Genomic DNA, 12883 nt, shown 5'->3' with positions numbered 1-12883 from the left:
CCGGGCTCGCTCCGACCTCCCACCGTCCCTGGCTCTCTCTTTTCCCCCCCCCCCCCCCCCCCCCCCACCGACCTCCCACCGTCCCTGGCTCTCTTCTCCCCCCCCACCTCGCACCGTCCCTGGCTCTCTCCCCCACCTCCCACCTCCCACCGTCCCGGGCTCGCTCCGACCTCCCACCGTCCCTGGCTCTCTCTTTTCCCCCCCCCCCCCACCGACCTCCCACCGTCCCTGGCTCTCTCTTTCTTCCCCCCCCCCCCCCCCCCCCACCGACCTCCCACCGTCCCTGGCTCTCTCTTTCCACCCCCCCCCCCACCTCCCACCGTCCCTGGCTCTCTTTCCCCCCACCCCACCGTCCCTGGCTCTTTCCCCTCCTCCCCCCCACCTCCCACCGTCCCTGGCTCTTTCCCCTCCCCCCCCCCACCTCCCACCGTCCCTGGCTCTTTCCCCTCCCCCCCCCCCCCCCCACCTCCCACCGTCCCTGGCTCTTTCCCCTCCTCCCCCCCACCTCCCACCGTCCCTGGCTCTTTCCCCTCCCCCCCCCCCCACCTCCCACCGTCCCTGGCTCTTTCCCCTCCTCCCCCCCCCCACCTCCCACCGTCCCTGGCTCTCTCTTCCCCCCCCCCCACCTCCCACCGTCCCTGGCTCTCTCTTTCCCCCCCCCCTCCCCCTCCGACCTCCCACCGTCCCTGGCTCTCTTTCCCCCCCCACCCCCCGACCTCCCACCGTCCCTGGCTCTTTCCCCTCCCCCCCTCCCCCCACCTCCCACCGTCCCTGGCTCTCTTTTCCCCCTCCCACCCCCCCCCCCCAAACCTCCCACCGTCCCTGGCTCTCTCTTCTCCCCCCCCCACCGACCTCCCACCGTCCCTGGCTCTCTTCTTCCCCCCCCCCACCTCCCACCGTCCCTGGCTAGCTCTGCCCCCCACCTCCCACCGTCCCTGGCTCTCTTTTCCCCTCCCCCCCCCCCCCCCCCCCCCAAACCTCCCACCGTCCCTGGCTCTCTCTTCCCCCACCCCACCGACCTCCCACCGTCCCTGGCTCTCTCTTCCCCCCCCCCCCCCCACCGACCTCCCACCGTCCCGGGCTCTCTCTTCCCCCCCCCCCCCCCCCCCCCCACCGACCTCCCACCGTCCTGGCTCTCTCTTCCCCCCCCCCCCCCCCCCCCCCACCGACCTCCCACCGTCCTTGGCTCTTTCCTCTCCCCCCCCACCTCCCACCGTCCCTGGCTCTCTCTTTTCCCCCCCCCCCCTCCTACCGTCCCTGGCTCTCTCTTTCCACCCCCCCCCCCCCCTCCCACCGTCCCTGGCTCTCTCTTTCCTCTCCCCCCCCCCCCCTCCCACCGTCCCTGGCTCTCTCTTTCCTCTCCCCCCCCCCCCTCCCACCGTCTCTGGCTCTCTCTTTCCCCCCCCCCCCTCCCACCGTCCCTGGCTCTCTCTTTCCCCCCCCCCCCCCCCTCCCACCGTCCCTGGCTCTCTCTTTCCCCCCCCCCCCCCCCTCCCACCGTCCCTGGCTCTCTCTTCCCCCCCCCCCCCCCCCCCCCCCCCTCCCACCGTCCCTGGCTCTCTCTTTCCCCCCCCCCCTCCCACCGTCCCTGGCTCTTTCCCCTCCCCCCCCCCCCACCTCCCACCGTCCCTGGCTCTTTCTCCCCCCCCCCCCCCCCCCCCCGACCTCCCACCGTCCCTGGCTCTCTCTTCCCCCCCCTCCCACCGTCCCTGGCTCTTTCCCCTTCCCCCCCCCCACCTCCCACCGTCCCTGGCTCTTTCTCCCCCCCCCCCCCCCCCCCCGACCTCCCACCGTCCCTGGCTCTCTCTTCCCCCCCCCCCCCCACCGACCTCCCACCGTCCCTGGCTCTTTCCCCTCCCCCCCTCGCCCCACCTCCCACCGTCCCTGGCTCTCTTTCCCCCCCCCCCCCCCGACCTCCCACCGTCCCTGGCTCTCTCTTTCCCCCCCCCCCCCCGACCTCCAGCGTCCCTGGCTCTCTCTTCCCCCCCCCTCCACCGACCTCCCACCGTCCCTGGCTCTTTCCCCTCCCCCCCTCGCCCCACCTCCCACCGTCCCTGACTCTCTCTTCCCCCCCCCCCCCACCGACCTCCCACCGTCCCGGGCTCTCTCTTCCCCCCCCCCCCCCCCACCGACCTCCCACCGTCCTCCCACCGTCCCTGGCTCTTTCCCCTACCCCCCTCCCCCCACCTCCCACCGTCCCTGGCTCTCTTTTCCCCCTCCCCCCCCCCCCCCCCAAACCTCCCACCGTCTCTGGCTCTCTTCTTCCCCCCCACCTCCCACCGTCCCGGGCTCTCTCTTCCCCCCCCCCCCCCCCCCCCACACCGACCTCCCACCGTCCCTGGCTCTCTCCCCCACCTCCCACCGTCCCTGGCTCGGTCCGCCCCCCCCACCAACCTCCACCGTCCCTGGCTCGGTCCGCCCCCCCCCACCTCCCACGTCCCTGGCTCTCTCTTCCCCCCGCCCCCCCCCCCCCCCCCCACCCACCGTCCCTGGCTCTCTCTTTCCCCTCTCCCCCCACCCCCGACCTCCCACAGTCCCTGGCTCTCTCTTCCCCCCGCCCCCCCCCCCCCCACCCACCGTCCCTGGCTCTCTCTTTCCCCTCTCCCCCCACCCCCGACCTCCCACCGTCCCTGGCTCTCTCCCCACCTCCCACCGTCCCTGGCTCGGTCCGCCCCCCCCACCTCCCACCGTCCCTGGCTCTCTCTTCTCCCCCCCCCACCGACCTCCCACCGTCCCTGGCTCTCTCTTCTCCCCCCCCCCCCACCTCCCACCGTCCCTGGCTCTCTCTTCTTCCCCCCCCCACCTCCCACCGTCCCTGGCTAGCTCTGCCCCCCCACCTCCCACCGTCCCTGGCTCTCTTTTCCCCCTCCCCCCCCCCCCCCCCCCAAACCTCCCACCGTCCCTGGCTCTCTCTTCTCCCCCCCCCACCGACCTCCCACCGTCCCTGGCTCTCTCTTCTCCCCCCCCCCCCACCTCCCACCGTCCCTGGCTCTCTCTTCTTCCCCCCCCCACCTCCCACCGTCCCTGGCTAGCTCTGCCCCCCCACCTCCCACCGTCCCTGGCTCTCTTTTCCCCCCTCCCCCCCCCCCCCCCCCCAAACCTCCCACCGTCCCTGGCTCTCTCTTCCCCCCCCCCCACCGACCTCCCACCGTCCCTGGCTCTCTCTTCCCCCCCCCCCACCGACCTCCCACCGTCCCTGGCTCTCTCTTCCCCCCCCGCCACCGACCTCCCACCGTCCCTGGCTCTTTCCTCTCCCCCCTCCCCCCACCTCCCACCGTCCCGGGCTCTCTCTTCCCCCCCCCCCCCCCCCCCCCCCCACCTCCCACCGTCCTTGGCTCTTTCCTCTCCCCCCCCCCCCCCCTCCCACCGTCCCTGGCTCTCTCTTTCCCCCCCCCCCCCTCCCACCGTCCCTGGCTCTCTCTTTCCCCCCCCCCCCCTCCCACCGTCCCTGGCTCTCTCTTTCCTCTCCCCCCCCCCCTCCCACCGTCCCTGGCTCTCTCTTTCCTCTCCCCCCCCCACCTCCCACCGTCCCTGGCTCTCTCTTTCCCCCCCCCCCCCTCCCACCGTCCCTGGCTCTCTCTTTCCCCCCCCCCCCCCTCCCACCGTCCCTGGCTCTCTCTTTCCCCCCCCCCCCCCCCCCACCGTCCCTGGCTCTCTCTTTCCCCCCCCCCCCCCTCCCACCGTCCCTGGCTCTCTCTTTCCCCCCCCCTCCCACCGTCCCTGGCTCTTTCCCCTCCCCCCCCCACCTCCCACCGTCCCTGGCTCTTCCCCCCCCCCCCCCCCCGACCTCCCACCGTCCCTGGCTCTCTCTTCCCCCCCCCCCCCCACCGACCTCCCACCGTCCCTGGCTCTTTCCCCTCCCCCCTCGCCCCACCTCCCACCGTCCCTGGCTCTCTTTTCCCCCCCCCCCCCCCCGACCTCCCACCGTCCCTGGCTCTCTCTTCCCCCCCCCCCCACCGACCTCCCACCGTCCCTGGCTCTCTCTTCCCCCCCCCCCCCCCGACCTCCCACCGTCCCTGGCTCTCTCTTCCCCCCCCCCCACCGACCTCCCACCGTCCCTGGCTCTCTCTTCCCCCCCCCCCCCACCGACCTCCCACTCTCTCTTCCCCCCCCCCCCCCCCCCACCGACCTCCCACCGTCCCTGGCTCTTTCCCCTCCCCCCCCTCGCCCCACCTCCCACCGTCCCTGGCTCTCTCTTCCCCCCCCCCCCACCGACCTCCCACCGTCCCGGGCTCTCTCTTCTCCCCCCCCCCCCCCCCCACCGACCTCCCACCGTCCCTGGCTCTTTCCCCTCCCCCCCTCCCCCCACCTCCCACCGTCCCTGGCTCTCTTTTCCCCCTCCCCCCCCCCCCCAAACCTCCCACCGTCTCTGGCTCTCTTCTTCCCCCCCACCTCCCACCGTCCCTGGCTCTCTCTTCTCCCCCCCCCACCGACCTCCCACCGTCCCGGGCTCTCTCTTTCCCCCCCCCCCCCCACGACCTCCCACCGTCCCTGGCTCTTTCCCCTCCCCCCCCTCGCCCCACCTCCCACCGTCCCTGGCTCTCTTTCCGCCCCCCCCCCCCACCTCCCACCGTCCCTGGCTCTTTCCCCTCCCCCCCCCCCCCCCGACCTCCCACCGTCCCTGGCTCTCTCTTCCCCCCCTCCCCCCGACCTCCCACAGTCCCTGGCTCTCTCTTCCCCCCCCCCCACCTCCCACCGTCCCTGGCTCTCTTTTCCCCCCCCCCCCCCCGACCTCCCACCGTCCCTGGCTCTCTTTTCCCCCCCCCCCCCCCGACCTCCCACCGTCCCTGGCTCTCTCTTTCCCCCCCCCCCACCTCCCACCGTCCCTGGCTCTCTTTTCCGCCCCCCCCCCCCACCTCCCACCGTCCCTGGCTCTCTTTTCCCCCCCCCCCCCCGACCTCCCACCGTCCCTGGCTCTCTCTTCCCCCCCCCCCCCACCGACCTCCCACCGTCCCGGGCTCTCTCTTCCCCCCCCTCCCCCCGACCTCCCACAGTCCCTGGCTCTCTCTTCCCCCCCGCCCCCCCCCCCCCACCCACCGTCCCTGGCTCTCTCTTTCCCCTCTCCCCCCACCCCCGACCTCCCACCGTCCCTGGCTCTCTCCCCCACCTCCCACCGTCCCTGGCTCTCTCTTCCCCCCCCCCCCCCACCGACCTCCCACCGTCCCGGGCTTTCTCTTCCCCCCCCCCCCCCACCGACCTCCCACCGTCCTCCCACCGTCCCTGGCTCTCTCTTCCACCCCCCCCCCCACCGACCTCCCACTGTCCCGGGCTCTCTCTTCCCCCCCCCCCCCCCCCACCGACCTCCCACCGTCCCTGGCTCTTTCCCCTACCCCCCTCCCCCCACCTCCCACCGTCCCTGGCTCTCTTTTCCCCCTCCCCCCCCCCCCCCCCCCCCAAACCTCCCACCGTCTCTGGCTCTCTTCTTCCCCCCCACCTCCCACCGTCCCTGGCTCTCTCTTCTTCCCCCCCACCTCCCACCGTCCCTGGCTCTCTCTTCCCCCCCCCCCCCCACCGACCTCCCACCGTCCCGGGCTCTCTCTTCCCCCCCCCCCCCCCCCCCCCCCACCGACCTCCCACCGTCCCGGGCTCTCTCTTCCCCCCCCCCCCCCACCGACCTCCCACCGTCCCTGGCTCTTTCCCCTACCCCCCTCCCCCCACCTCCCACCGTCCCTGGCTCTCTTTTCCCCCTCCCCCCCCCCCCCCGCCCAAACCTCCCACCGTCTCTGGCTCTCTTCTTCCCCCCACCTCCCACCGTCCCTGGCTCTCTCTTCTCCCCCCCCACCGACCTCCCACCGTCCCGGGCTCTCTCTTCCCCCCCCCCCCCTCACCGACCTCCCACCGTCCCGGGCTCTCTCTTTTCCCCCCCCCCCCACCGACCTCCCACCGTCCCTGGCTCTTTCCCCTCCCCCCCTCGCCCCACCTCCCACCGTCCCTGGCTCTCGTTTCCCCCTTTTCCCCCCCCCCCCCCACCTCCCACCGTCCCTGGCTCTCTTTCCCCCCCCCCCCCCACCTCCCACCGTCCCTGGCTCGCTCCGCCCCCCCACCTCCCACAGTCCCTGGCTCTCTCTTCCCCCCGCCCCCCCCCCCCCCCCACCCACCGTCCCTGGCTCTTTCCTCTCCTCCCCCACCTCCCACCGTCCCTGGCTCTCTCTTTCCCCCCCCCGCCCCCCCTCCGACCTCCCACCGTCCCTGGCTCTTTCCCCTCCCCCCCCCCCCACCTCCCACCGTCCCTGGCTCGCTCCGCCCCCCCACCTCCCACAGTCCCTGGCTTTCTCTTCCCCCCGCCCCCCCCCCCACCTCCCACCGTCCCTGGCTCTCTCTTTCCCCTCTCCCCCCACCCCCGACCTCCCACCGTCCCTGGCTCTCTCCCCCACCTCCCACCGTCCCTGGCTCGGTCCGCCCCCCCCACCTCCCACCGTCCCTGGCTCGGTCCGCCCCCCCCACCTCCCACCGTCCCTGGCTCTCTCTTTCCCCCCCCACCGACCTCCCACCGTCCCTGGCTCTTTCCTCTCCTCCCCCACCTCCCACCGTCCCTGGCTCTCTCTTTCCCCCCCCCGCCCCCCCTCCGACCTCCCACCGTCCCTGGCTCTTTCCCCTCCCACCTCCCACCGTCCCTGGCTCTCTTTCCCCCCCCCCAATCTCCCACCGTCCCTGGCTCTCTTTCCCTCCCCCCCAACCTCCCACCGTCCCTGGCTCTCTTTCCCCCCCCCCCAATCTCCCACCGTCCCTGGCTCTCTTTCCCTCCCCCCCAACCTCCCACCGTCCCTGGCTCTCTTTCCCCCCCCCGCCCCCCCTCCGACCTCCCACCGTCCCTGGCTCTTTCCCCTCCCACCTCCCACCGTCCCTGGCTCTCTTTCCCCCCCCGCCCACCTCCCACCGTCACTGGCTCTCTTTCCCCCTCCCTCCCCAACCTCCCACCGTCCCTGGCTCTCTTTCCCCCTCCCACCCTAACCTCCCACCGTCCCTGGCTCTCTTTCCCCCCCCCCCCCCCCAATCTCCCACCGTCCCTGGCTCTCTTTCCCTCCCCCCCAACCTCCCACCGTCCCTGGCTCTCTTTCCCCCCCCGCCCACCTCCCACCGCACTGGCTCTCTTTCCCCCTCCCTCCCCAACCTCCCACCGTCCCTGGCTCTCTTTCCCCCACCTCCCACCGTCACTGGCTCTCTTTCCCCCTCCCACCCTAACCTCCCACCGTCCCTGGCTCTCTTTCCCCCCCCCCCTCCCCAACCTCCCACTGTCCCTGGCTCTCTTCCCCCTGCCCCCCCCCATTCCCCAACCTCCCACCGTCCCTGGCTCTCTTTTCTTCCCCCCCCCCCCCCCTCCTCCCCACAGCTCCTGGGCACTTCCCTGGTTGAGGGAAGAGGGAAAAGGAAAGTGGGAAAGACAGCACGCGAGAATGAGTGTGCTTGAGTGATCAGCAAACAGACTGCCAAATGAAGGCAGTGTCAACATGCAGAACAGTGAGCAGTCTTTGCTAAACAAAAGGCCTACTGCACCTGATATTCCCAGGCTGTCTCCCAAGCAAGTACTAACCAGATCTGACTGTTTAACTTCTGAGATCAGACAGGATTAGGTATGTTCAGGCATTAGGCGATGGCCTGCTCTGGTTCTCTTTACTGCAATGCTTACTTCCGATATCTGGCGTATTATATTTATCCATTTTTAAACACATTTATAACATCGTGAGCATTTATGTAACGTACAATCATTCCTTTACCATTTATTAGCTTCAGAAATTAAAATTCAATTTTACTCCTACATTTATTAATCTATTAAACTTCAAAAGCTGGTTAGAAAATTCCATCCAGAATAATGAATGCACTCAGGCTAATGCTCTTCTAGTCAATATTTTAAATTGTTTCCGGTTTATTCTTTTCCCTTTATTGTTCCTCAAACATTCCTTCGCTTCACGGTACTTTCAGAGCAGTGTGGCAGGTGTCGATCTCCTCATTTGTGTGATTCTTTGCTCGCTTTATTGTCTTGTGTTTTTTTGTTGACTTTGCCATCCTCTGCCTGCTCCACGATGACATGCAGACCGTGATCCTGACCAACGGATACACCACAGACCCAATCCACGTCCGGACCGGGGTCAAACAGGGCTGCGCCATCGCACCGACCCTCTTCTCAATCTTCCTCGCTGTAATGCTCCACCTCGCATTCAACAAGCTCCCCGCTGGAGTAGAATCGTTAACTATAGAACCAGTGGGAACCTGTTCAACCTTCATCGCCTCCAGGCTAGATCCAAGGTCGTCCCATTCTCTGTCATCGAACTACAGTATGTGGATGACGCTTGCGTCTGCGCACATACAGAGGCCGAACTCCAAGCCATCGTCAACATCTTCATCGAGGCGTATGAAAGCATGGATCTTGGACTAAACATCCGTAAGATAAAGGTCCTTCACCAACCTATCCCCACCACACAGCACTGCCCCCCCGGTCATCAAGATCCACGGCGCGGCCCTGGATAACGTGTGGACCATTTTCCATACCTCGGGAGCCTACTATCAGCAAGGGCAGACGTTGATGACGAGGTCCAACACCGCCTCCAGTGCGCCAGTGCAGCCTTCGGTCGCCTGAGGAAGAGAGTGCTCGAAGACCAGGCCCTCAAATCTGGCACCATGCTCCTGGTCTACAGGGCTGTAGTGATACCCGCCCTCCTGTATGGCTCAGAGACGTGGACCATATGCAATAAACACCTCAAATCTCTGGAGAAATACCACCAACGATGTCTCCGCAAGATCCAGAAAATCCCTGGGAGGACAGACTCACCAATGTCAGTGTTCTCGACCAGGCCAATATCCCCAGCATCGAAGCACTGACCACACGCGACCAGCTCCGCTGGGCAGGCTACATTGTCTGCATGCCCGACACAAGTCTCCCAAAGTCTACTCGGAACTCCGACACGGCAAGCGAGCCCCAGGTGGGCAGAGGAAACATTTCAAGGACACCCTCAAAGCCTCCTTGATAAAATGCAACATCTCCACCGACACCTGGGAGTCCCTGGCCAAAGACTGCCCTTAGTGGAGGAAGTGCATAAGTATAATAAGAACATAAGAATCAGGAACAGGAACAGGAGTAGGCCATCTAGCCCCTTGAGCCTGCTCCGCCATTCAACAAGATCATGGCTGATCTGGCCGTGGACTCAGCTCCACTTACCCGCCCGCTCCCCATAACCCTCAATTCCCTTATTGGTTAAAAATCTATCTATCTGTAATTTGAATACATTAAATTGGCTCCCTTGTATCCTCTATCCAGGAGGGTGCTGAGCACCTCGAGTCTCGTCACCGAGAACATGCAGAAACCAAGTGCAGGCAGCGGCAGGAACATGCGACAAACCAAACTCCCCACCCACCCTTTCCTTCAACCACTGTCTGCCCACCTGTGACAGAGACTGTAATTCCTGTATTGGACTGTACAGTCACCTGAGAACTCACTTCTTCCTCGATTCCGAGGGACTGTCTATGATGATGATGTCAGGCAGCAGGAAAACGCCCAGCAGTGTGAATGTGTAGAGCTGAGTGCACCCTCTGCTGGCAGCACGAGTTGACTGCATCTGGTATTCCCAGGCTGCCTCCCATCCAAGTCCCACGCAGGCCTCACCCATATCCGGCATCTTTTTAATGGATTTATTCAACATTCAAACACATTTACAACATAGTGATGATTCCTTTGTACCAGACAGTTCTTTACGGTCATCATTTAAGACATTACCATTGTTATTAACATAGAAACATAGAAAATAGGTGCAGGACTAGGCCATTCGGCCCTTCAAGCCTGCACCACCATTCAATAAGATCATGGCTGATCATTCCCTCAGTTCCCCTTTCCTGCTTTCTCTCCATACCCCTTGATCCCTTTAGCCGTAAGGGCCATATCTAACTCCCTCTTGAATATATCCAACGAACTGACTGCAACAAGTTTCTGTGGTAGAGAATTCCACAGGTTAACAATTCTCTGGGTGATAAAGTTTCTCCTCATCTCAGTCCTACACTTTATCCTAAGACTGTGTCCCCTGGTTCTGGACTTCCCCAACATCGGGAACATTCTTCCCGCATCTAACCTGTCCAGTCTCGGCAGAATCTTTTATGTTTCCATGAGGTCCCCTCTCATCCTTCTAAACTCCAGTGTAAAAAGACCCATTTGATCCAGTCTCTCCTCATATGTCAGTCCTGCCATCCCGGGAATCAGTCTGGTGAACCTTTGCTGCACTCCCTCAATAGCAAGAACGTCCTTCCTCAGATTAGGAGACCAAAATTGAACACAATATTCCAGGTGAGGTCTCACCAAGATCCTGTATAACTGCAGTAAAACCTCCCTGCTTCTATATTCAAATCCCCTAGCTATGAAGGCCAACATACCATTTGCCTTCTTTACCGCCTGCTGTACCTGCATGCCGACTTTCAATGACTGATGAACCATGACACCCAGGTCTCGTTGCACCTCCCCTTTTCCTAATCTGCCACCATTCAGATAATATTCTGTCTTCGTGTTTTTGCCCCCAAAGTGGATAACCTCACATTTATCCACCTTATACTGCATCTGCCATGCATTTGCCCACTCACCAAACCTGTCTAAGTCATCCTGCAGCCTCTTAGCATCCCCCTCACAGCTCACACCGCCACACAGTTTAGTGTCATCTGCAAACTTGGAGATATTACAATCAATTCCTTCATCCAAATCATTAATATATATTGTAAAGAGCTGGGGTCCCAGCACTGAGCCCTGCGGCACTCCACTAGTCACTGCCTGCCATTCTGAAAAGGACCCGTTTATCCTGACTCTCTGCTTCCTGTCTGCCAACCAGATCTCTCTCTCCACATCAGTACATTACCCCCAATACCATATGCCTTAATTTTGCACACCAATCTCTTGTGTGGGACCCTGTCAAAAGCCTTGTGAAAGTCCAAATACACCACATCCACTGGTTCTCGGCATATCCACTCTATTAGTTACATCCTCAAAAAATTCTGGAAGATTTGTCAAGCATGATTTCCCTTTCATAAATTCGTGCTGACTTGGACCGATCCTGTCACTGCTTTCCAAATGCGCTGCTATTTCATCTTTAATAATTGGTTCCAGCATTTTCCCCACTACTAATGTCAGACTAACCGGTCTATAATTCCCTGTTTTCTCTCCCTCCTTTTTTTTAAAAAGTGATGTTACTTTAGCTACCCTCCAGTCCATAGGAACTGATCCAGAGTCGATAGACTGTTGGAAAATAACCACCAATGCATATCCACTATTTCAACGGCCACTCCTTAAGTACTCTGGGATGCAGACTATCAGGCCCTGGGGATTTATTGGCCTTCAATCCCATCAATTTTCCTAACACCATTTCTTGACTCTGTTATACTGTACAGTCATTCCTTTACCATTTATTTGCTTCAGAAATTAAAGTTCAATTTGTTGGCAATAACATATTAATCGATTGAACTTCAAAAACTGGTCAAAAAATGCCATCTTTAAATTATTTTCCAAATAATCTCGTGTGGCTGTAGGTATTTTCCAATAATCTTTCTCTTTACTTAAAGACTTTCAGTCCTGCCGCTCATTCTTTTTGCTAGCTTATATTTCCTTTCATCCTATTTCCCCCTTTCCTCACCCTGCTCTCGTCCTCTCGGTCTTCAGCCTCCCTGCACAAACCACAAGCCCTACCATTCATGGCCTTCCCCTTGCCTCAACCCTCAAAACTGCCTTCACTTCACTATTCCTTCACTTGCTCACTCCTGCAAAAACGCTGCTCCCTCATGTCTCAAAATACACACAGTTGGGAAGCAGCCTTTTCCCCTCTCCCAGACCCCACAGCTTCTCAAAGGCTCAAGCCCAGACTGCAATTGTGGTCGCCTTTGCCAGTTCAGAAAAGATGATGATGTGGGCCTTTCTGCACATGGATAAAAGCAACATACAGTCCCAATCTACTGCAAGGAAATGTGAGAGAGATTGCACGCACGAGAGAGAGATCAGCATAAAGTCTGCTAAATGAAGGCAGTGTCAATGTGCAGAGCAGTAAGCAGCCTCTGCTCGCCAGACAAGCCTACTGCTTAACTTCTGAGATCCGACAGTATCAGGTGCTTTCAAAACAGTGTGATATTAGGCGACAGCCTGTTTTGACTCACTTTACTTAAATGCTTCCTGCTTGGTGTCTGTTTTTTGATAGATTATTTTCTTCTTCTGATTTTTTTCCCACTCTGTCTCAAGCCCCTTTCTTTTGTCTGGCAGCAGGAAAATATGCAGCAACAAATGGGCAAGGGGAGAGGGAGGAGGAAAGTGACATAGGGAGTTTGAGAGAGTAGCGAGATGGAGGAGAGGAGAGCGGGAGCTGATACTGGGAAATATCCAGGGGTAACAGCACTGAGAGCTGATACAACAGCAACTTGTCTTTATATAATGCCTTTAATGCAGTAAAATGTCCCAAGGTGCTTCACAGGAGTGTTATCAAACATCATTTCACACTGAGCCACATAAGGAGATATTAGGACAGGGGACCAAAAGCTTGGTCAAAGAGAGAGGTTTAAGGAGTGTCTTAAAGGAGGAGAGAGAAGTAGGAAGGCAGAGAGGCTTAGGGAGGGAATTCCAAAGCTTAGGGCCTTGGCAGTTGAAGGCATGGCCACCAATGATGTAGCGGCCTAAATCAAGAGGTAAATTAGAGGAGCGAGGTCATGTAGGGATTTGAACAACAGAATGAGAATTTTTAAATTGAGCCAACGTTGGTCAGCGAGCACAGGGGTGATGGGTGAATGGGACTTGGTGCAAAGAATACATTGAAAAAGAGGGTGAAGGGTAGGACGTAAAATGGGCAGGAGGAGAGGGGAGCTGCTGAGACCAACAACCACACTTCCCTGCACCTGTCACCTTCTCTGCCACATTCCCAACCACCTTGCACCC

At 62.0% G+C, this 12883-nt stretch overlaps 1 protein-coding gene across 3 annotated transcripts in view; it reads left to right on the top strand.

The window, feature by feature from the left end:
• The window catches only part of dnaaf1 (dynein axonemal assembly factor 1), a 113900-nt gene that overhangs the window by 40569 nt on the left and 60448 nt on the right, over positions 1-12883 (top strand). The gene's annotated exons all lie outside the window — the stretch shown is intronic.

This window comes from Pristiophorus japonicus, unplaced genomic scaffold (genome assembly GCF_044704955.1).
Source record: "Pristiophorus japonicus isolate sPriJap1 unplaced genomic scaffold, sPriJap1.hap1 HAP1_SCAFFOLD_587, whole genome shotgun sequence".
Taxonomy (NCBI): domain Eukaryota; kingdom Metazoa; phylum Chordata; class Chondrichthyes; family Pristiophoridae; genus Pristiophorus; species Pristiophorus japonicus.
Note: the sequence above shows the minus strand (reverse complement) of the source record. Positions and strands in the feature narration are given on the sequence as shown.